Genomic DNA, 23823 nt, shown 5'->3' on the forward strand with positions numbered 1-23823 from the left:
GTGGAGAGGAGGGATGTTCTTGGGCAGCATGTCAAGAGCAGACAGTGGTCAGCTGTATTGGAGGCAACTGTATTGCAGTGACAGGAGCAAACTGGACATGGACTTTGCTGTTCAGAGAGGATGTGTGCTGTTTAGAGAGAGGGAAGGGGAAAGAAATGGAGACCACTGAAAGCCTTCAGTAGTCTGGCAGCATATGCATTTCTTGTGATGAGAAAATAAACAGATACCAGTAGGATGTGGTAGGTTAATATGTTCAGCAAACTTGAAAAGAATAGAGACAAACATTTTCTCAGGGCTTGGTAAGTAGTCATGGATGGGGGCGGGGAGGGCACAGGGAGCTCTAAAGAACCCTTTTGTTTGCTTCATTTAGTTTTGGAAAAGAGATTGTTGGTGGTAGACATTCATGAGAGATTCTCCTGGGTAAAAAACCCCATAAAAGTATTTACCTCTTCTATTGTTTGTGGAAGAAAGGATTCTTTTTTATTATTATTATTAACTTCTTATTTTCTACCAGTTCACTGAGATCTTGATACTTACCAGTACAAGAATACTAATAATTTGTTAACCTAATATTTCACTCTATTTGTGTTTTACAGATATGCTTTGGTGTTACAGGCTATAGGTCTCACAGGCAGCTCAGCTTAATCAAAGTGTCTGACATGAAAGAAGCAGCTAGGGAAATCTTGCTTATAGCGACCTTTGGCTTGTTAAACCATTTGGTTTAGTGAGGTGGGAACTATGGCAGCGAATTCGTACAGGCCAGTGGGGTGAGGAGAAATGGGAGTAAGCCACACAACCCCAAACAACATCTGAAAGGTGCCTCATTTTTTTTCTCAGCAAAACACTGACCTGTCCTTTTGATCACTGTAGTAAAAGTAGGAGTCTTAATATCATAACCAACGATAATAATAATAATCATAAAGCATTGAGACTAAAATATATAGATCCATTGTTGATTCAACCAATACATATTTTCAGCTTTCTAGATGCCATTGTCAGTTTCATGTTTGTGTTCAGCTCTGCGGGGCACAGATCCTGTCTTTTTGGATGTGACTGCTCTATAAAGAACTGCTCATATAGCAAATGCCACAAAAGGCTACGCCTGCGTTCAGCTACAGTGAAGCAGTAGCTGAGCTTCCCTGCTGAAGCATTTGGTATTTGATCTGAAAGCTGTGGAATTATGTGGTGCTGTGCCATGGCAATAGCGTACATCTTGTTCAACTGTTGTGTTGTATTCTTAATAATAAATTCAGTGGAAGGTACAGCTAGTTATCCAGCTAAATAACAGATTTTGTTGCTAAAATCCATAAATGTAACTCCAGTTAACCCACAGGTAGCTTTAGATGGTAAGCTGAATATATTGTAGGTGATAGAGTGGAACGTTATAATCAGTCCTAGAAATCATAACATCAGCAGCGTGGGTGATGTGTTCTGCAATAGCTCATTTCTGGCTTTCTCTTCTTAAAACTGGTCAGGACCAGGCAGAGCCTCTAAACTCCGCTGGTGGTAGCGAGGTTAGAGCGTTAGCAGCTGATGCTCATAGTTTTATCACCGAAGATTGTCTGCTGTACATATCATAGGTAGGTGATTACCACGATTGTGGCTGTTACTTTACCTGTTGTCTTTGATTTTTGCAAAAGGATAGATGTATTTGCCCAAACAGCATTCTACTCTGAGCAAGTCAGTGCTGTAGTGGTCTGCTCCTTGTATAATTCAGACTGGCAACTGTGCCGAACATCTTGGCAGTACTTCAGAAAAATAGCATTTATGTTTTAGGAAGGTGATGTATTGTGAAAGCTGTCATGTTATGTTGTGCTGATGGAAGAGCCAACTGGAATTAGTGAGACAGAATTCTCTTCAATCTCTGTAACCTGTGACTTCTGAACTGAAAAGCATTTTTTTTTTAAGGCCAGTAGAAATGCATCTTTAGATACTTTGAGGCAAAACATGCTACAAATACTGTAAATTCTGCCCATTGAATATTGCATATGTTTTTGTCTAAATATTTAAATTGCAAGAACACTTTTGAATGAATTTTTGTCCAGGAAGATAAACACATGTAAAAAAGATATAAAAAGTAACTGACTAATGCTCAACTAAGGTGTATGGTATCTAGGTCAACCAGTTAAATTTCTGGCTGACCTGCCTTTTCTTACTGAATGAAATCTAAAATAAAATTCTTGGCTGAAGAAAACAATCTGATTATAGCCTTGGATCTCCAGTGTTTGCTATTACCACATTTCTCGGCAGCATTTATTATTTGGGGCTCAGTGGCTGTGCTAGTGTAGTTTCTGCGCAGGAAAGAATTGAGAAGGCAAGGAAATCTCGATTTGATCAAGTCATCATACCATACATCACCTGCTCAGTATTACCATAGGGCTTGTTGCTAAAGTCGATTTAGAGTTGCAAAATCACAAGTTGGCAGTCTTGTCCTTAAGGCCATTCCTTCGTTTGTTCTGATCTGAATTATACTGGTATGTATCAAAAGGCTGTATTCAAGTGGCATAGTTGAATGTTTGAATGTGCTGGGATTAACCTTTGGTAGTGTTTAAAGTGAGGTAGGTGACTAATACTAATTTCATTGTGTTTTGCCTGGTTGCAAGTCCCGGAGGGATGAGAATTAGGTGAGGAAATGGGATCAGGGGCACAATGTGTCTGTGACTATCTATCCTAATGTTTCCTATGTAGTTTTAATGAGCTAAAACCAGACATGGCTCTCCCTTAGGAAGTATGAGCTGACTGCGTGAGCAGTGAGTGTGTGAAGAGGTAAATCTTATATCTGAGTCACCGGTTTTACAGAGCTTCAGTGCAGTGCTCTCTCATTTGCTTGCTTTTTTAACTTTCTAGATGATGTGATACAGTAATTGATATGATTCCTTAATAATATGTCTATAATACATACTCCGTGAGTCTTTTGGAAACTACTATAGCTGTTGCAGATGAACAAGTAGCTTAGGTGAGTTTTGGTGGGTGGGGTTTTTTTCTCTCATGAAAAAATATAGACAACTTTCAAACACACTTTCATTGTGAGTTGTTATTTCTCAGGCACTTCATGTACTGACTTAGAGGCCTTTGAACGTTTCCAGCTACATGGAAATACAGACTTGCTCTGTAGTGCTTTGCTTCTGATTATGCTTGAAGCCTCACTCATTGTTCCAAGTAATAAGACTCAAATCTTATTTAGCATATACAGCTTCACAGTACACCTACAAAAGCAGCCCCCAAATCAGCTAGCATTCATGTGTTACCACAGATCACAAAATGGTAAAGAGTGACCACATCAAGAGAAGATGAGAAGCAGATAGTGAAATGAACTCAGAGGAGACCAGAATTATGGGCAAATCTAAATGAAAAACAAGCCAGTAATTTCACTTTGATATTTCAGCTGTTAGATATTCTGCTGCTTTTCTTATGTAAAATAACTTTTCAAAGAGTGAAAGAAGACAGAGCTTCAGGAGCACTATTGTTCATTCACATTTCTTTACCTATGCTTCCTGCAGACCCTGACACCAAGAGGGTGAGCTAGTATTTAACTGTCTCTGACAGTGAGTCCTGCAATAGCTCTTCTAGTTATGTTATCATCCTCTCAGGTTATTAAAAACAACAACAACACACACACTGAAAAAAACCCACCCAAAAAAACCACAACAAAACCCACACAAAAAAACAACCCCAAAACAAACAAACACCAAAAAAACCCAAACTTCATGAAGATTCCTTTGAGATTGTGAAAGTGATTTAAAAATGCAAGTTTGAAAATCATTAGTGACAGACATTTTTATCTGACTTGTATGTGGTTTGTTTGTGGTGGGTGTTTTGGGGGTGTTTTTTGGAGATGCTAGGTGAGTGATGTGAAGTGGGGTTTGCTTCAGAGGTGAAGCAGCAGCTTACTTGGAGAATCTAAATTAGTGTCTTGTTTTGGGGACATCAAAGGCAGCTGGATATGGTGCTGTTTCTTATAATCTCATCTACATTGCTGCTCTGTTTTTCCACGCTTGTTTGGTTCAGCATCTGCTCTCAGTAATTTTTTTTTAAACTTTTTCCACCATTTCATTTTGTATTTTAAACTCTAGATGAAATGAATTAGAAACTTTTAGTTATTCTCATTTTAACATAAATCAGTGTGACATTACTGATTGCCCTGATTGCAGAAAAGGAATGTATATATAAATAAAAAATAGTAATCTGTATCTGTGATATAGTTAAAGATATATCTCCTTATATAATAAAATTATATAATGTATGTCATTAAAGTATGTGACTTTATTGTGTGTATATATATTTAATGAAAGATGAGATTGCGGTCCTTACGTGACTTGAGAGTTAAGGGCTTAAAAAAAATAAACAACTTGCCATAAAAATGTGAGTATTAGCTACCTGCTTTTGGCTGCAATGTACAATCAATAAAAGAGGACAGAGACTCACCAAGTGTATTTCCTATTGTTCTTGCTGCCCAGAGAAGTGTGCCAGCTGCTCCCACAGCAGTAGGGCTCAGTCTCCATCTCTTTACTGTATCAGAAGAGGAACTGTGCCAGGGTTGAATAGCGTTGTCCATTCCTCTATGGTATTTCTTCTTTTCTCTGGTCATTAACTAGGACAATGGTCCAGTGCTGCATCTTAGTCAGTAATGTCACACTGATTTATGTTGAGATGGTAATAACTAAAAGTTTCTAATTTATTTTACTTTTGCTTTGTTATACAGCTTTGACTAAAATGTGGCTGGTTGGTCTTGGATATTAGAGAATATTGAAGTGGTGATAACTTTCTCCTAAAATTACAGAATCTTCTTACATTCATTACGCTGATTGGAAGGGAGAAGAGAGCTAGTAGAATAAGGATGCTTTAGCTTAAAGTTTAGTTTACCAGTTAAGCAGTTTTTTAGATTTGTTACACAAAGTTCTTAAGCACATCTATCAGGGAAGTAGAATGCTCTAGACTAATTACTTTGATGAATTTGGACAGTAAAACACAACTGAAAGGTATTAGGTTGGCGTTGTAAATATGAGTCCTTTATTGCTAACTAGAACACTATTTAATGAAATAATCCAAAGCAGAGTGAAACCAATAGAAAGATATTTATTGAATACAGTAACTCAGTATGAGACAAAGTGTGACCTGCACCCATTACTTTGAGATGGTGAATGTGTGCCCTAATCAGAATGAAGTTACTGAGCTGGCACAAAAAAATTATTCCTAAGGTTGGAACTTCTGTATCAATCATAGAAAGCTTCTCTGTTACGGGATTAAGAAATCTTATATTTTATATAAATAATGTAATCCAAACCCAAGATGCCACTGATGTTTGAGGAATGGAGGTCAACAATTGCTGTAGTATCTGACCGTACAGGAATATTTATCTTGTCTTTACCCCACTGCTAGCTTATTCTTGCTGAGATTGAATGCCTTTTGGGAGATACGTATGTGTCTTCTACAGGCTGAGACTATGGATGTTGATTTCTTGCCTTTTATTTACTACCTTCTGGCTGTTTGAAAATTTAGTTTCACAATGACACATTTTGCACTTTCTGTAGTAAGCATGTTAAACTGTAGCCTCTATTAAAATCATAAGTAATTGTACAGCCTATTCCTTTTGGCTATCTTGTCATGAGTTGGGACTAGCCTCATACTTCTACTGCTTCCCTTTGTGTATGTTTAGTTGCAGTCTTTTCATTCTATTAGACTCAGCTGTCTTGGTTATTTTGATTACAGTATCATTTGTTTTGATAGAAAATAAATGTAGCCTTACAGATATATTGTATCCATACAGATTCTATCAAGATCATGCAAATATCTCATTAATTAATATTTAATGTTGTAATGTTGCAGCGTTACTGTCCATTTCTGTTGATTAGACAACCTTTTTGGTATTCGTAAAATACTGAAACACTGATCTGTATTTTTTCCCCATTTTTTTCTGTGAAAATATTTAGTTTCCCAAATCTGTAGGTACATTGCTATTTGTGGCTCTTACTTTGCCTATTTCCATTTATTTTTTCTTTTATTATTTTTACTAATTACTATCTTAATATTTATATTTTCCTATTTTTAGCACAATTCCTGATTATGTAAACTATTTATCCATACATGAAGTGCAGGGAAAACCAGATTATTCTGAACTATCTATGTGCTGTAGGTAAACTGTGATGTACTTTTTCCTTTATTTAGTGTTTGTTAAATGTATGTCTACACTGTTGTAAGTAAGTGTGAGATTATAATGTGTGTCCAACTGGTTTGAATTAGCTAACTTGACTGCTGAGAAGAACGGAGTCCCAGTAGTATGGAACTCACTGTGAACTGCAGCAAAAATGGATTGATACCCAGCTGTTGAAGCACATCTGTATGCTACGGTGGCTATTTTATTAGCAGTGCCCAAGATGGCTTGTTCAAAGCTGGTGTGCTCTGTGTACTTAAGCTGAAGCCACAGCACTTGGAACTTACTGATAATTTAAGGTGAGAATGCAAAATCTATTCCGGGACTCAAGTTTTCTTTCTATATTATAACAGATAGTGTGAGACCTGACTTTCGATGCTGGATTCATTACATGAGTTAGCGTTCCTCTGACACCTAAATACATGTTGATTTAGTGTCCAGGTCCAGTACAAAACAGAGAAAAGATCCAAGCTATCAAACCCTTTCCTTTTTAAAGGGAGTTGTCTCTTATGTCCTTATGCATCTGTCTCTGAACTTCACAATGTCCTCCTGTGTGACACATATGATTGTAGCAATGTCAGTGTGCAGCCAGAATTTTAATGAAGGGGGTTGTTTTGTTTTGCTTTGAAATTTCTGATGAGCTCAAATGCATCAAGAATGTACATATCTGACAGTACAAAGAGGTAAAGGACAAAGACCCGTGCTTGCTCTCTGTCAGAGAGGTTTTAAAATATCTTGCCATTTGATGTGCTGCATCCCATTGCAGAGGTGGAAAAGCTGTAGATTCATTTCTAGCATGAGTGATCTAACAGGATGCAGAGAGAAGCAGCTCTACTGAATCCAGGAAAGGTATCAAAATAGCTACCTCTTTGAGAAAAATGTTAACTGAATTCTTCCTGTGTACCTTAACAAATTTGCAGAGTGCCTTTGTAATCCATTTATTTATGGAAAGGCCATTAAGCCAATTACATTAGTTATTTTAGGCTGCCAATGGAACTTTTTTTCCTTATACTTGATTTTTCACAGTATGTAAAGAAATAAGAATTTCTGATAAATATGAATATGTTTTTCAACTTCCTGTCTCCATATTACCAAGAGTGATGGTCCTTTCAGAGTCAATGATGTCTGTACTTTGATTCAGGTAACAGTTGCATATGTCTTTAGTCTCTGAAGACAGTAATTTTTAACCCTCCTAGTCTGTAAATAGTGATGACTGGACATTGGTGTTTCTTACAAAGACATCAGTGTCTCTTGGCTAGTCATTCTTCAAGGTCCTTCCACATGCGTTGTCTGAAAACTAGTGTTGAACAGCACTTCACAAAAGGTCAATACATTAGATTGTATACATTTGCCACAATTACATAAATTTGAGTTACTATATAGGCGCATGCTTGAAAGGACTGCTGCATGTTAATGTATTCATGGATCCCTACTTATCCTTGTTGAATTACACTTAGAATTGGTGGTTCATATTACATAGAATACAGTGGATAAGTTTACATTTGATGAAGAAGCAAGTTCATTGCGTAGGGGTTTTTTATGTGCAACAACTCTATCAGGTGTATCAATGTAATTCCACTGTTACTTCCCAGAATATGGTATCATGTGCTATGCTGTATTATTCCTAGGATTGTCTTCTGTTTCTGTTGTACACTATTGTTTCTGTTCATGTTTCTTACGGATAGTCATTCCACACAATTTAATTGTGATTATTTTTTACTTTATGTTTTATCTCTTTGAAGGACAGGCAATGCACAGTCATTTAGCAGGCCCGGCAGATGTAACCTTACTGGCAAGTAGTGCTACTTCATTGTGCCGGTATGGGTCTGAGGAGTGACAAGTAATCAACACGTGGACCCATACAAGCTGAATTTTTTTCAGATGTAGGACATAAGGAGGCTCTGGAATGCTTTGACTAGAGAGAATACGTATCTGTTTAGCAGTGAAACCTAGTGGCCTGTGGAGTGGTGTTTCTGAAAACATTCCTCTGGTAATTTTCATTTATATACATTTTTTATATATATAGACTGAGCTTGCTATTTAGGCATTAGACAGTGTGAGATATTTATCTGTGGTTTCCATAGGATAAGTAGGAACATGCAGTAAATGTGCTGACAGCAGAGTATGAACATCATTCCGTTGTAGTACAGTTAGTAGTTTTATTCTTTGCGAGTAGAGGCTGGGCCAGTCAGTGAAGTCTGTCACAGTGATTGTAGACATTGAGCTAGACTTCACAAGAAATGAGAAACACAGGGTGTTAGCGTTGTCTTTCTGTGATCTACAGCCACATTCACATTTGTGATTAAATACTGCTCAGCATCAAGTGGCTATCTTCCAACTGAGTCATCATCTTTCTTGAAAAAGAAAGTATTTTCACAGTATTTTCCAACAGAGAAAAAATTTATCTGTTTGTGACTCATTTAATATGAACAGAAATGAAGGAATATCAGTACAGTCAAGGATACTTAAACTGATATTCTCCTCCCAGGTAAGACCGACTTTAGATTTTTTCATCACTGATTTGGTTATGCATGTTGTAAGAGAAAAATCCTGGAAGAACTGTAGAGAATTGCAGCATATCGTAAATTGTATACTTGCAACTTCTTACATATATAGGGTCTGTATAAATATAAAGAGGGATGCACAGGCACAGTGGTCCATCTTCAGTTTGGTGCATCATTAGGACTTATGGCTACAGCTACAGGTCCAAAAGGAAAGGCTCATTAGTGAACCTAGGTGAGTGTTGATACTCAGAAAGGAAATGTTTTCCTTCAGCAGCTGATAATTGCATGCCTTGCAGACACGGGAATATAGGAAAGCTTATAAACTTTCTCCACCTTCACGATTTATGCTATAACAATGACATATCCTCACCCACAGGACTTTAGGCACCTTGATCACTTAAGCTATTTTACGTTTTTTAATTACATAGATTTTTTTCTGAGACTAAGTCCTTTATACTTAGGCCTTGATTTTCCTTCCTTCCCTCTGAAGCAGATAGTACTAAAAAGAATTCTCCCCCCCCCCCCCCCCATGACTTTTGATGTAATCCTTCAGTCTTTCAGGGCCTTTTTTTGAAAAGGACAGCTAGAAATCCAAGGTTTATGCTGTTCGGTTAAAGTTTATTAAGAAAAAACCAGGGCCAAACAAACAAAAAACCACAACACAACAAAACAAACAAACAAAAAACACAACCAAACAAAAATGAACAATGTGACAAAATACATTTTTCAGCACTTAAAATAAGGGAGCCTGGGGTGGAGAGGTTATGTCCTGAGTGAAGACCTACACAATAATCAAATTACTTTTAAAACAAAGACTTGCCTTTTCAAAACCAGATCAGATAGTCTAGCCCAAAACAAGGATATGTAGTGATAGGACAAGGGGGAATGGTTTTAAACTGAAAGGGAGATTTAGATTAGACTTCAGGAAGAAATTCTTTACTGTGAGTGTGGTGTGGCGGTGGAATAGGTTGCCCAAGGAAGTTGTGAATGCCCCATCTCTGCAAGTGTTCAAGGCCAGTTTGAACAGGGCTCTGAGCAACCTGGTTTAGTGCAAGGTGGGCAGGGGGGTTGGAAGTGGATGATATTTAAAGTCCCTTCCAACCCAAACCATTCTATGATTGCCTCTTGGTGATCAAACCAGATACAATCTTCTCATGAGCTTTTATAGCCCCATTTTTACTGCATTCAGATCTGTTACTGGTTGATAAACCTATTGATGTTGTTAAGAATGGTCCCTAAACATTTTGTCCAATCTTCATTTTTTATAGCTATTTTATAACCTGTACTGCCAGCTGCCTCATAGTTTCTGTAGGTCAAGGCAATTCAGCATGTTTTCTGACACTTACCCAATTTGTAGTAATTTTACCAGACTTAATGTCTATGACAGGAAGAATTCCAGGTTCTACTGTGAAACAGCCCTCTACATAGTGATAGCAGTACCTAGCTGCTTCATGGTGGCATGTTTCAAAATAGGCTGATTTAGTCAATGTAATAGAAAGAAAACAAAGAGTTTCTCACTCTCTCACTTTTGCCCTCCTCCACCAGCCATAAGCTGCTTAAACAGTTCCAGTCTTTATCTTCAGTAACTGTCATTCAGTGTTTCTTCAGTGAGCATTCAGTTGCAGTAGCTGAGATTTGTTAGAGGTAACTTAATGTAGAGGGTTTAGATTATTGTACAAGTGAGAGAGAATAGGTTTAAGTATGACAGCATGGATTCATACCTATAATAAGGAAAATAAATCATAATTAAATGCCAAAACTGTAACAAAATTATTTCCCTTGATGGACTTAAAATCTTGCATCTATCCATAGTTGGTCCCACATGCTTTGTCTGATAAGCAATACATTGGCTAGCAACATTCTTTTGTCTCTTTCGGCATTCCAGTTTGCAATAGAACTTACGTTCCTGTAGACACTGGAAATTTGCACTTAAAGAGGGATTGGATAATACCCACTGTACAGCTGATGAAATCTCATTGTGGTGAAAGCTCCTGTGTAATGTCAGTAGAAGAAGACAGTATAAAGACAGTATAAAGTTACCATTGTAACTCTGTGAAAGGCCATCTGCTTTCACACTGAACCACGGTTCAAATGGAGTGTCTGTAGGTTACTCTTGGATGGGACTTTGAGCAACCTGATCTAATGAAAGTTGTCCCTGCACACAGTAGGCGCAATGGACAAGATGACCTTTACGGGTACCTTCTAACCCAAACTACTCTAGGATTCTATAATTCATGCTTAAATATTTAGCGTTCATTCTGACCACCAAGTTTCACATCATTAGCTACTTGGATACTTGACTTGGGTCAGCATTTGAGATAAGAATTAGCCAGAGATCATACAAGTGGTATTCTGGTCGGTTGTTGCAACATCAAGTGTCCCAGCAAGTAGTGTGGTCTTGGGCATGGCCATTGTGTGAGGTCCCTAACCCTGGCAACACTGTGATTCAGAAAGCTTTGTACAAGGCAGCATGTGCAAGACAGTATTTCTGGCTGTTCTTATGGGCATAAATCTGCTTGCCTACATCATTCAGGCAGAATTTGTTTCTTAATGCATTTATCATTCTTTTTGAATACTATTTATCATTTATTTCTATTTTATTTTATTGGGTTTTGTTATTGTAATAGGGGTATTATACAAAACCCAGTAAGATATTCTTGTAATGCTATTATGACAATAGTATATATACAAGATCATGAAGTTAAATACTTTGTATTTCTATCAATCTCTGAGAAGTTGTCTAGAGAAAGTGGGATGATAGTTCGTATTGAAAATGTTTCACACTTTTCATGCAGGTCTTTGGACTTTTTCAGTGTTCTGAATCATTTTGTCATGTTTACATGAGAATAATTACATTGAAATCTCTTTTTACACAGTGTCTCTAATACCCTGGAGTAATTCCTGGCAAATAAAACGCTCTCTTATAAGACAGTGACCTACAGTTCCTCTTTCACATATGCAATTTTATTCAGATTAAGCAAGGAAGATTTCAATAGCATACTGACACACACACGTGTTTTGCTTCGAAGGTCTACAGCAGACATATACACTGACAAGGTTTTTTACAATGTTTGCACTGCAGTGCTCACGGTCACAGCGTCGGTGAGATTTTGTCTTTGTTTTGGCTCTGCATTACTCCAAGCTAACCCCTAGTTAATGCTGCAGAATTTATTTCAGTGATAAATTTTCTTAGCAGATTAATGTCCATCCTGCTCATCCATTTGTTTGGATTCTTCACTTACTCTAACTTTTATTTTAACAATCATGATAAAGAAACTCTTGTATAGTGAAAAATTTCATTTAGCCTTCACTAGTGACTGATGCCAGTCACCTGAAATAAACAGTAGAGTTTCCTTTAAACACTGATGTTAGAAGAAGAAATCTTTTCAAGAAAAGAAACTGCTGTGAATTTACAGCCACAGGTTGGTTAAATAAGCATATGCTTACATCTGCTTTTCATTTGCAAAGTGAATTTTTGTCTGAATTTGCTTATAAATCACAAGTAGAAGTCTCAGAAAAATATTGGGCCTTTTTTTTTTTTTTTAAAGGAGAATCTTTGTGTGTTCTTGGTTTTCATCTTTTAAGGCTGTTAAGTGTGTTCTCTGTTGTCTTTCTGCAACTGTGAGGGACAGAAACATCTTTTAAATGAAAGTTAAAATTCTTAGTTTGAAGCTTTGAGAAGAGCAACAAATACCATCGGATTTTGTGATACCATAGTAAGAGTTGTCAGCACTAGCAGTAGTAGTCATAGCAAAAGTGAGTAAAGGCTGGTCATGCTGGGCAGTGGCTCATATCCTTTTGAGAATGGCAGATGCCTGAAGTTGAAGGGCTATGCTATGTTATGGACTTACACAGATGAGTGAATTTCTGTTGCTGAGGATTATTTATAATCACAAGAAAACTCTGCTTCTGTACCAGTGGTGTTTGGTTTTAAAATTGCCCTTCCATTACAGCTTTGATATTTACCCAGAGAAGACTAGTAAATTTTGTGAACTTGCGGTGGTCGCATTCCTTTTCTCCTTTTTCCCTTCTCCTCTTCCAACTCCAAGTAGACTTCTTGCAAATTTAGTTTCCGTCCTGTCAGCAACACCACCTGCTTTTGTGCTCTGCTGACTCTGCATGTCTTTGAGAAGTTCTGCTTCAGAAATTGTCTCTACTATTCCCAGTCATGGAAGTGCTCCTACTGTGGAGCTGGTGTAGTGTACATGTCATTTTATTTTTATCTTCATTGAAATGCAGCCAGGAGCAGGCATGAATCCACTAAAATGTCTTGGAAAAGGAAACGTCCTTCTGTAACTGGTTTAATGCGCCTTTCTGATTGGGAATTGGAGGCATCCATCTTGCTTTGACGAGCTATTTAAACATTCAATTCATTATTGCTGATGCTGTGAATTTCATTTTTACACCATCTCTTTCAATGTGTAGACTAATAAGCTGCATCCTGCTTAACAGTAGGATAAAGATTTCTTTTTAGCAACATGGTTGAATGCTCTTCTGGATTGATTAACTATTGAAGAGCACATGCTGGCTAGTATAGAAAAGGATTTGATGACCTTCTCTAACCATTGAAGCATTGTAGGTAAGTTCTGTCTATCAAAAACCCACAACCCCCTAAAATCCCAAACATTGCAAACTTGCTGATGGTGCACTCAATTCCACTGCCCATGTCACTGACAAAGATGTTGAACAGCACCAGTCCCAATATGGTACAGCTGTAAGAGGTTGCACTGAGCAACCCTACAGTCACATCATGGAAGCTGGACCTTGAAAATGCTGTGGGGGGTGTTAAGGGTCATCCCCATACAAAGGAAATGTGCTGCAGTAAGATACTCTTTCAGCTGCCTGCTTTCTCATGTCTGACAGGGGTGCTTTATGAGCTCTTGGACTAAGCATCCATCCTATGTTGAGCAGAAATCTATAGTTACTGTGGTTACATTTGAAGTGATACTGATAATTTAAGAACAAAATTAAATCACCACTCCCACCTCAAACAAACCAACCATAAACAGTTACTGGTTAATAGTCCATGTCTGACAGGCTTTCAGAATCCAGGGATAAATACACCATGCAAAGGCATTTACTCTTAGTGTTGTTAAACTTGGTGCAAATGTGGTGGAAAAGTGCTTTGGAGAGAGAAGATCAAGCCTTGTTGGCTGTAGATTCTCTGGTTGTTGGAAAGTTGATAAGAAAACTCCTTGACTTAAATAAAACATTGAGCTCTTCTGGTAGGGTTGATTAGACATGTTTCATCAGATTACAGTAATTCAAGTGCAGTGGCTGTTTAAAATTATATTTATTTGGTATGTGTAAAGCAACTGACACAGAGTATACTAATCATACAGGCTCCTCATGAACAGGTAAAACTCTCCATGTTTTTTATAGGGGACATAGACTGGTTCATCCTGGTGGTGGGCATAACCCTGGTTAACCTTTCTAGCAGTGGTTAATTTGGCCCAAGAATACGTAAATGTTCTGTGACTTCTGTTATATATTTGTAAGCCTAGCATTCTGTGAGCACTGTTCTGATGATACAGATTTTATTTGTAAACAGGAACTTCTCCACTGAATGTAATGTAAATTGCAAGGGCATGTTCATTATGAAGAACAAGTTATGAAAATATCTGTCAGAAATAATTACAGTTGATCCTGCTGTCGGGCAGGAATATAGACTACATAGTTTACTGGTGTCTTCTTCAGCAGTATTTTCATAGCTTTATTACAAGGAATATCAGAATTTTACTCAAAATTATGCGAAAAACAAAATCACATGTAAGGAAAAAAAGGAAAGGAAAGGTTATTAATCTTCTGTTCTTGGCTTTGCACACTGGTTTGCAATGTGGGCTTACTCTTCCATGACTGTGTACAAAGCAGAGTACGCTTGTGGATACCCTTTTTGAAGATGTGGAGGCTCTTGAAATATTTCCGTGTTTTTCCTTTGACAACTAAGGATGTTTTTAAAGGCCTTTAAACAGCTACTTGTTCCTTTTAAAGTTTATACCTTAAATCAGATGTGGCATCAGTATAACCCTTTGTAGAAGACTACGGGCATGTGGAGGGAAATGCACCATGTTTCTGATAGCGGTCTGAAGCGCATATTTTGCCAAGTCACCTTAAGAGTGACTTTTAAGTAGCCTGTAGAATAAGTTAATGGGAGAAGCTGTTGGTTGCCATTGCCCTCCTCTCCCCCATTCTCTAAATTATAAAACTTGCTACAGTTGTTCAGGACAGCAGAGAAAAAGATGAAATGTATAGTTGGCAGGACCAAAAAAAGGTAGATTGGTAAACAGCTATTGTAATTTCATGAGTATGGTAAAAATTGAATGTTATTATTCTTAAAGAGTGAACAATGTATCTTTCTCACCTTTCCTCATTGATATGCAGTTGATTAGGTTTTATTGATTGCCTCTTAAATTTCTACTCATTTCAGCACCGATGTTTTGGGAATTTTAATTTACCTTTCCTGAGGTTTCTTTATTTCTCCAAGTAGGGAATTTTCCCTTTCCTATAGGCCTTCAGATCTGTGCAGAAAGCAAATCCAGGATGTGGACTACTTATTATTGTACAATGGCATATTTAAGGAATAATGTATTGTTTGTTTATTTACCTTTCAGACTATTCTCTATACGCAAAGGTCCACAACTACAGAAATGTTCTCTACCTGGAGTTGAACAGGATATTGCAGTCACTGACTATTGCAATGCACTGTAGTGACCTCCAGGCTTTTTTAATCCAACAGAGTATGCTAGCAAGTGAAATTATTGACCTTAGAAAGGCTGCAGAGGGTTTGAATGAAAACAGCTATTTTAATGGGAGATAATGGACCACTCAGTGTTCCTTGCTCATGTTATCTGTGCTGCTTCGAGTTGGACGTAGTAAAATGGAAAAAAATGGTCCCAAAATGAGCTAACTGTCCTAACTCAGACCCAGGCTTCCTTAACCCTCATGTCTTTAACTCCTTTGACAGCTGTCTTCCACTGGGACAGAGGTGAAACTTCGCCAGGCTGCATTTGTTGAGCATTGGTCCCCAGATTTGCAGCTCTTCCCGGGAAGACCTCAGAACAGAACAATTACAAGTCACCTGGACAAAATGTAACTTCACTGTCACTGTCCTATCCCTGGTAAGGTATCTGGGGCCTCGTTATTACTGATGAAAATAAGCTTAATACAAAGGAAAATCCCTGCAAAAGAAGTAAACTCCGATAGAGATGTTATGTGTTTGTGAAATGTTCATATTGCACTGTGATGAGTATACTGTAAAAATGCAGAAAAAGTAAAAAGAGGAGAATTAGTACAGAAAAAGAGACATTTTCCAAAGGTGTTCTGGAGTTTGTTGTTTGTAGCTATTGTTTGTAGTCTGCCCCTGTGAGGGAGAACTGATTGTAACCAAAGACCTCATTTATGAAAAATGCATGAGTGTTACCACAGAGCTGGTTTTGATTCGACCAGTCAATGAACCTTTGGAAAACACTGAATGAATATGACATTTTGCATGATGGCTCAAAGCCTGGACAGTGTGCGGGTGAGGTAGGCTGTATTCTGTAGACCTGACCTATTTAGCTGTGTATGTTACTGTGAAGTTTCACCTCTAAACCTAATTCCGGTATTACTTCTCTTCCATGAGCATGACTGTGCAACTGTGGATCCTAATCAAAGCCTTACATACATTTGCCTCAGTGGTCTAGAGGATATTTCACATGCTGATATTTCTTTTAGGCCCATATTTAACTTTTTTGCAAAAATCAGGGTCTAAATACACTTGTAATATTCTTCTCTGTGTAGTACAGATGTGTAGTATCATAATATAAATAAAGTGAGCTGGTAGTGCCCAGTATTATGTGACGGGTTTTAGTTCATCTGTAAGTGCCTGTACATTAATATGATAACTATGATTAATCATGATAACGTGCTAAAACACTAACAAAGACTAAAGATAGTTCTGAATGACATTCTGTGTTAAATTTATTTGCCAAGCAATGCTGAGAACAACTGCAGAAAATGTAGCCTACTTTTTTCATTTACTTTGTGAGTAGCTTTCTTGGTTAATTTGGTTTGGCATTTGTTGGTTGGTTGGTTGGTTTTGTGTTGGGTTTTTTTTTCCTTTGATAAACATAGCCAATTAAGGTCATGATATAACATGGCCAGGTAAACTTAGCTTCCTAGGTACTGGCCCTATTGGAGCTATAACTGTTGGCTGCATGTCAAACAAATGCATGGAAAATAGGAATAAATGAGACATTTCCATACTTGGGACCCTAGTATGTAATTTTAAGGTAATCTGCCATGCCCGGGAGAACTAAATATAAGGACAAAGAAGATGAGGAGAGACATGGAATGACTGATAAAAGGTGTTTGTACTGATGCAGAGAGAGGGTGTGTGCGTGCATGTGTTTGTTAGTTTTATAGGCACACTTACAAGTGCTTTAAAGGCTCATTGTGCTTCAGAAATATCATGTTCCTTTTCCCACCATCATTCACAAATTTCTGCCAAGACCAACTTTAAAACTCCCTGCCACTCAAAAGAATATGGAGTCTGTTATTATTCATGTATCCATTTGGTTTCACACCAACACCCAGAAACATGTCCTGAAAAAACAGAGAGTTAAAAAAAAGTGGGGGGTGGGGGGGAGAAGGGAAAAAAAATAGAAAAGAAAAAATCTTATAAATATACTAGATGTTACAGAGAAATGTGTCAGTTTATTCAGCTGCTTGTTTCTACACTCAAAATGTATGGATTCAAAACTGAAATACAAAAAGAGAAAGTGTTTGGCTGTGCAAACACAACTGGGTTTCAGCGAAACCCAGTCTTCCTTTATTTTTATTCTGTTTAGGAATTTCACCTATCCTATTTACACTACCTTTTGTAGGTAGTTAAGGTCTGGCGGCCGGAAGATATCGCGATGTACGGAAAGAGAGAGCCCCTCCCTAGATACTCTCACAAGCCCCATAGCATGGAGAGGGGAATTGTGGGGCAAGGCTCGGCAATACCATAAAAGGTAAAAATTGTTAACCTGCCCTCTGATTGGGTCAGCACAGGTACTTCCGTGTGGCCGAAAGGCATAAAATGCCTGCTGTTGTTTAATAAAACGCTATTTGGTCATCCTCCATATTGGTGTCTGTGATCTTCTAGCCCTAAGCCAGGGATTGGCTTAGCTCTGCAAGTCTTGGCTGAAGCAACGCAGCAACACCTTTCATTGATGCTTTCAGTAGGTGGATTAAACCTAGGCCACTGTTCCTGACTGCGTGGGCATGTCACTTATTTTGCTGGTGCTTTGGTTTTATTATCTGTCAAATGTGTGTGGAAGAGCTCCTGGGGAGTGTTGTAAACCTGTTCTTGTAAAACATCCAGCTCCTACTTTTGTTTAGCATACTGTACTTTTATTTTGGGGGAAAGGGTGAATGGAAGAGTCTAAAAGTTGTTTTATTTATCATTAGTTTCCTTCCTGTAGAGTATCACTGAACCTGTCTCTTACTGATTTTGATGAAAAAACAGTTAAGAGTCTATTACCTAGGGAATACATGAACTATGCACATTATTGCAGTGTTTATGTAAAAGTAAATAAGTATGTTCTGATCAGTAGTATACAGGAGGCTGGAAACCATGTGCAGCAAATTTCTTGTCTAAATTCAGGTGTTTTTCAGGGACAGTAAGTCATTTTTTTGTGGAGCAGCTTCATGACGTTCATTGCATGTTGCAGTAGTCCATGTTACCACTTTGAAATGGAGAAAGGGAATCAATCAGCTGTCTCACAGCGGGATAATTCCTTACAAGTTATGTCAGGTCACTTTGATTTAAGTTGATTTGTCTTATGTGCAGAACATTTTTTCAGCTTGGCATTGAAAAGTAGACAGCAGAGTAGTATGCTGTCTGCTTATGCTTGTATTCTGGACATGTGGCCTCTGTGAGGTTCAAGAGAACAAGAAATCATGGAACTTCCTAACCTTCCAGAAATTGGAACAGAGAAAAAGGCAGTCTTAAAATGTTCTATCAACGAAGTAATGGCAATGGTTCATGTGCAGGCACAAAAGAATACCTCTTACTACACCTATGTCATCATGGCAGCAGCAGCAGCAGCAGCCACTTGCCTTAGAGAAGGGCAGGTGCCTCAATGTAAGCAGCCTGTAGACAAAGACTGAGGTCACAGACTGCCAGCTCAGCCACCCCAGTGGATGATGGAGTAGACACAGTTGACAGGTGCTTCAGAGGAAACATACTTTGACTTTAAGTTATCTAATTCGAATTCCAATTGCAAATTAGGGATAACAGCCCATCAGGCTTGAGACGTTTGTCTGCTACAGTTTAAAAAAATATTCATATATTTTATATATATGTAGGTTTTTTATGTTTACATTTGTAGTTGAAGTGTAAAAGCACTAGGAAGTGAATCCAGAAACCTTTACATTTGCTCATCTGTTGCTTGTTCAAATGGCAATTGCTTTCTTGTAGTATATAATCCTTACCCGCAGCAAGAAAAGAGCTAAGCTTAATTGTGACTTTACTGGCCAACAGATGTTTCAGAAACAGAAAATGATCCCCAGTTGAGCCCTTAATAAAGGCTGCCAACTGAAAAACACACTAAACCCCTGAAACCTTAGCTAAAACTCTAGAGCCCTGGCGTATGACCAAGTCCTAAATTTTTCATTCATGTTTAGATGTCTAGTTTGGGAGAGTGAATGCCAGTGCTTCAGAGGTAGTGTGTGAGGGCTGTGTTATGCTTTATGAGCACAGGCCTCCACTGTGACCAATGTGAAGCTGTGCTGTCCCCATGGGAGCTCTAGGAAGCATTTATGCCTTGGGCACACACTACATCACTGAGATTTTCCTAGAACAAAAAGGGCATGTGGGCTTATATCTCCCTTAAGAACTTTCTCTTCTTTAGATGACCATGTGCATTATGCACATGTGTAAGTGGTGTGATTATTATTACTGCTATGTATTTCTGATCTGATGGCATGTGTGCATGAAACTTTACAAAATGTGTAATGTTTATACTCTCCAATCTTGCCATCTAACTGGGATGAGTATAAGGCAAATCGGTTAATGATTTATACGGAGTAGAATTAAGTGTGAAGGGTTGGACAAAATAAAGAGCATTTACGTTGCTGTTCTGTTATGAGCTAGTATCTCTTTCTTGGTGGCAATGAGGAGGGAGAAGTTACAAAACAGCCTGTTTCACTTTCAATTTTTTCTTGTCCTAAATGGTTTATCTAGAAAATTTCCCAGTTTGCCTCTTTGGTTCCTTTTTTCTTACCAAAGCACTAGGAGAAGGTAGTCTCTGGTTAAAAAGAGCATGCTAAAGAGGGCACCTCTACCCTTACACTTTCAGCTTAGTTTGCAGTGATGCGAAGTTTTTATATTGTTACTGGAATCTTCATGTGCTGCCTTCCATTTCAATACTGTAAAAACTTTCATGTTGCTGTATTAGTTTACTTCCAAGAATCACTTTCTCTCTTCCTCTCTCTTTGGTTGTTTTAATGAATGGCTTATGAAAAACCGCATTTAATTTTTTTTCATTTGGCATGGATTATGCACTTTTCTGAATAGATAGAGTCTAATGTTAAAGGTTAATCCCCAAGTACCTCGTGTCATTGAATATTTTGCCACTCAGCAAAGTAGTTCCAAACATGTCTTTATGGTCTCTCCATATTCTGTTGTGTGTCTCCAAGGATATGATATGATGAGAACTCTAATGCGATGGAAACTCACAGAGAGAGAGAGAGAGAGAACAATTTTCTTTTAGAAAGTGAATTTGGGAAATGTATGTAGGAAAATAGCTCTGCAGTTGCAACTAGAGAAGAACATGATGGCCCATGAAAATGCGATGTCTTTCATGCTACAATGTTTTCATTTATTACGAAAATTAAAAAAAAACCAAAACACCCCAAAAAAATAAAAACCAACTACAGAGAAGTATTTTGCAGCAGAGTTATCTTTTTGTAATGTTGCTGTTTTAATTTCACCTGAGTTGCTTTGTGCCATGTGACACAGGAAAGTATATTAAATCTGGCATGTATGATTCCTGCTGGCCTTTTCACACTTGGGAAAAGAATCCCAAGGATTATTTTAATGTATAATTCTCTGTGCTACATTCCAGCTCTCCGAAGTCCCTGCCCATTGAAATAAACTGCTGGTCCCTCTGTGAGAGCCAGTGTTTTGTGGGGTGATATTTGAAGAGAGCCAGCATCCTAAGCTAATGGAGTCTGGCCGTAGGATTCAACAAAGTCGACACTTCTCCCTGTTATCTCTTGTCCCTGCTCCTTTATTTAATGCATGACAGCCTATAAAAAATGGAAGAACCTTGAATCAGAGAGATATTCTAAATAAATCCTCTGAAATGGCAGGGGCTTGAAAAGGCTGCTGCAGGACATACAACAGAGATGCAAAGTTTCTGCTGCAGCAAAGCCAGAACAGGGGAGTGCTCTGGCTGTCTGGCTTGTATCTGCTTCTCATGGTCTCTCACAGAAGATTTACTGATAAGTATAAGAATCTGTAAATATGCACAGTATGCCTCAAATAGGAGGGCCCTAAAGCAGTTCCTTGATCTAAAAAGAAATGTACATAAAGAAGTGTTTCTACTTAGTCTTTGAAATTCCCACTCTCTGACTTTATCAAAGTCTGAGTTCACAAAACTGTAAATTCTTTTTCTAATGTTCTAGTTTGTGCTCTGTGTAACAGGTAGCTAACAATAACCTTCACAATTCTGTATCTTTGCATTAATCAGCCACTTACAGTGATTTTTCTTGTAGGAAAGCAAATGACACTGTTACAGCAACACCACTTGGCAGCAGTAGATATGCTTTCTTTAAATAGTTCCCCTCTCATTGTTTCGTCAGATCCTAGAACTTGAATTGTATTGATTGGATATATAATTATCATTTTTATTCCTTTTAGTAACAGATAGTTTCATTTCCTTTTGTTTCATTTTTGGTCTAGCTGCTAAACATAGTAAGCTAAGTTTTTTGCAAATTGCGTGTCAGGCATGAAGTTGGGCATCAGTAAAAGCTTAGGTGCTGCACTTCAATTTTTGTGTAGTCAAAGGCTTGATTAATGTAAGAACTTCATGCCTGAGTCTGATGTAGCATTTAAGGAGAAAGGCCTATTTGGAGAGGGGAAAACAAACCTACAGAGGCTTAGTAGAACACAGTGATTGTAGTATCATTGTACACGTGCTACATCTGATGCATGCAGACAGCCAAGGAAGCTAAAGAAGAAAACATTGTGCAGTTGTGTCCATCAGCTTGTAGGCTGAACTTTAGTACAAAGCCAATTATCCTTTGAAAAACTTTTACCCAGCTCCATTGGAGCAAGGAGACACTCAGTTTTACTGGGTTTATATCCTGCCTAACTTGAAGGGAGTTTTGGTTTCTTTAGCCTTTCTGCACTAGCATGACATATGTTCTAAACAATAACATCATAGGTAAATGGATGTAGTCCAGCAGCAGACAAGCTGTTTGTTCCAGTCTCGCATCATATTAGATTTAATTATTGATCATCAGAAACACAGGGCCTCTTCTTAGTCATTAAGATTTTTTTTCTTGTATGCTTAGGGTTTTAATCAACACAACCCAGAAAGTATCAGAGTATTTTCTGTGTTTTCTTAAACAAGATGCAACTGCCATTTGATATTAACATCTTGCAGTGGTTTTGCAATAAATCCTGTTTGCATCCCTGAGATGAGTAGTTCTAACAGAGTTTTTGGAATGGCAATAATTAAAATTTAGAAATGTTAATGCTTAGGAGGGGGAAGAGCTTTTTGAGAAGGGAAGGAATCTGGGTTTTAGTTGTTTGAGAAATAAGCTGTTTTGTAACTGCAGAATTTACTGCATAATCTGCTCATGGCCACAGGCTCATACTCTAGAACTAAGCCTCTTACAATTTTTTTTAGAGTAATAGTATTTTTAGTTATGTAGTTATTGTATTAATATATAAACACAAACCAAAGCAGTAACTGAGCATTCTGACTTTGCAAACAACTGATGCAATTGTCCTTGCTTTGAGCAGAGAGGTTGGATAATAGATTTCCCAAGGTCCCTTCCAGTGTGAGTGATTCTGTGGTTCTGTTCCTGAATAACTGTGAGGTGCAAATTGGCCAGCTTCAGAATTCAGTGGCCAGTTATGCAGTTCCTTCAAAGTTATGATGATAAATACAAGTGTCAGTTAAGCAAATTACTCCATAGTCCTAAAAAGCTTTTTGTGTTTCCACTATACAAACTTTGGTATAAGAAAGATGAGCATCAGTAAATTGTAACAGAATTTTTTATCGAATAAGGAAAATCATGGCTAATTATTATTTTGTTTCCATAATTTTTCCTCTTAAATCACCAAAGCCATATTTTTTTCCTCTAAATTGAATGAAACTGTCATAGAAATTGCTTTTTACCATAGTGCCACAAAATGAAGGTACCATGAAATAGGACTTATATCTGGATCTAAGTGCCCTGGCCTTTCATACATTTCTTCTGAAGTTAGAGTTTTACTTTTGACTAGGATATTCATCCTTTTTGCATGCACCCTTTGTTAATGGGGTGGTTAACTTGCGTAACAGAGCAGCATATTAAGAATGAGATTCAATAGCATCCAGATCAACATATTAGAAATTAATTCCAACCTCTCAGAGCTTAGAATATATAATTTAGCCAAATATTTTTTTTTTTTTTTTTTTTGGCACTGCTTGGTGTGGACTGTAACTGAGTATTTTTCTCTATGTGTTCTATAGAATGTATGTAATATTGACCAGTCATACAGTACCAGGGCCATCTGTGTTGAAGGCAAACTTAACTGAATTCGAATTACATTTGGAGGTTGTGCTGTGACTTGAGAGTGTATTAAAAATAGTTTTGGTGTGATTCATTATGTGTGTTCAGGCAGTTTTACCACTGAATTTTATCTAAGGAACAGCTTTTTATTGTGGGTTGGTTTTTTTTGTTGTTGTTGTTGTTTTTTTCTGTGGGGTGGGTTTTTTTTTTTTTTTTTTGGTTGGTTGGTTTGGGGTTTTTTTGTTGTTGTTGTTGTTTTGGGGTTTTTTTTTTTTTAATAGAGGAAAACAATTTTCTGAGAGGGCAGAATGTTTCATTTAACTCTGTTGAGGTGGTTACATCAATTTTTTGTCTCAGTCTTGTCAAAATGTAGCCAAAAAAAAAAACACCTCTTGCTTTTACCATTGTCATAAA

The 23823-nt window shown here is 37.7% G+C and overlaps 1 protein-coding gene across 7 annotated transcripts in view; it reads left to right on the forward strand.

Moving 5' to 3' along the window:
- Window positions 1-23823, forward strand: part of MAPK10 (mitogen-activated protein kinase 10) — a 151436-nt gene that overhangs the window by 42392 nt on the left and 85221 nt on the right. For 5 of the 7 annotated variants that reach the window (XM_030492128.1, XM_030492135.1, XM_030492131.1 and 2 more), the window contains exon 3: window positions 15620-15773. The exons of the other annotated variants lie outside the window; for them this stretch is intronic. The gene's annotated coding sequence lies outside the window, so the exon portion shown is untranslated. The remainder of the gene's footprint in view (window positions 1-15619; window positions 15774-23823) is intronic. 7 annotated transcript variants of the gene reach the window in all.

Source organism: Strigops habroptila, chromosome 7 (assembly GCF_004027225.2).
Source record: "Strigops habroptila isolate Jane chromosome 7, bStrHab1.2.pri, whole genome shotgun sequence".
In the NCBI taxonomy this organism is placed as follows: Eukaryota; Metazoa; Chordata; class Aves; order Psittaciformes; family Psittacidae; genus Strigops; species Strigops habroptila.